The sequence below is a fragment of the Schistocerca americana genome, chromosome 1 (genome assembly GCF_021461395.2).
Source record: "Schistocerca americana isolate TAMUIC-IGC-003095 chromosome 1, iqSchAmer2.1, whole genome shotgun sequence".
NCBI classification, from domain to species: Eukaryota; Metazoa; Arthropoda; class Insecta; order Orthoptera; family Acrididae; genus Schistocerca; species Schistocerca americana.
The window spans coordinates 575,927,353-575,928,239 of NC_060119.1; the positions used below are offsets into that span (position 1 = coordinate 575,927,353).

The 887-nt window shown below is 51.5% G+C and overlaps 1 non-coding gene across 1 annotated transcript; it reads left to right on the plus strand.

Annotated features, from left to right (window-relative positions):
- Nucleotides 1-289: 289 nt before the first annotated feature.
- Nucleotides 290-364, plus strand: Trnas-uga. The gene has a single exon. It is a non-coding gene; the product is annotated as a tRNA-Ser (tRNA).
- Nucleotides 365-887: the final 523 nt, after the last annotated feature.

An 887-nucleotide genomic window follows, 5' to 3' on the forward strand; every position in this document is an offset into this window, starting at 1 on the left:
TCAGTTGGTAGAGCACTTGCCCGCGAAAGGCAAAGGTCCCGAGTTCGAGTCTCGGTTGGGCACACAGTTTTAATCTGCCAGGAAGTTTCATATCAGCGCACACTCCGCTGCAGAGTGAAAATCTCATTCTGGAAACATCCCCCAGGCTGTGGCTAAGCCATGTCTCCGCAATATCCTTTCTTTCAGGAGTGCTAGTCCTGCATGTTTCGCAGGAGAGCTTCTGTAAAGTTTGGAAGGTAGGAGACGAGGTACTGGCAGAAGTAAAGCTGTGAGTACCGGACGTGAGTCGTGCTTCGGTAGCTCAGTTGGTAGAGCACTTGCCCGTGAAAGGCAAAGGTCCCGAGTTCGAGTCTCGGTCGGGCACACAGTTTTAATCTGCCAGGAAGTTTCATATCAGCGTACACTCCGCTGCAGAGTGAAAATCTCATTCTGGAAACATCCCCCAGGCTGTGGCTAAGCCATGTCTCCGCAATATCCTTTCTTTCAGGAGTGCTAGTCCTGCATGTTTCGCAGGAGAGCTTCTGTAAAGTTTGGAAGGTAGGGGACGAGGTACTGGCAGAAGTAAAGCTGTGAGTACCGGACGTGAGTCGTGCTTCGGTAGCTCAGTTGGTAGAGCACTTGCCCGCGGTAGGCAAAGGTTCCGAGTTCGAGTCTCGGTCGGGCACACAGTTTTAATCTGCCAGGATGTTTCATATCAGCGCACACTCCGCTGCAGAGTGAAAATCTCATTCTGGAAACATCCCCAGGCTGTGGCTAAGCCATGTCTCCGCAATATCCTTTCTTTCAGGAGTGCTAGTCCTGCATGTTTCGCAGGAGAGCTTCTGTAAAGTTTGGAAGGTAGGGGACGAGGTACTGGCAGAAGTAAAGCTGTGAGTACCGGACGTGAG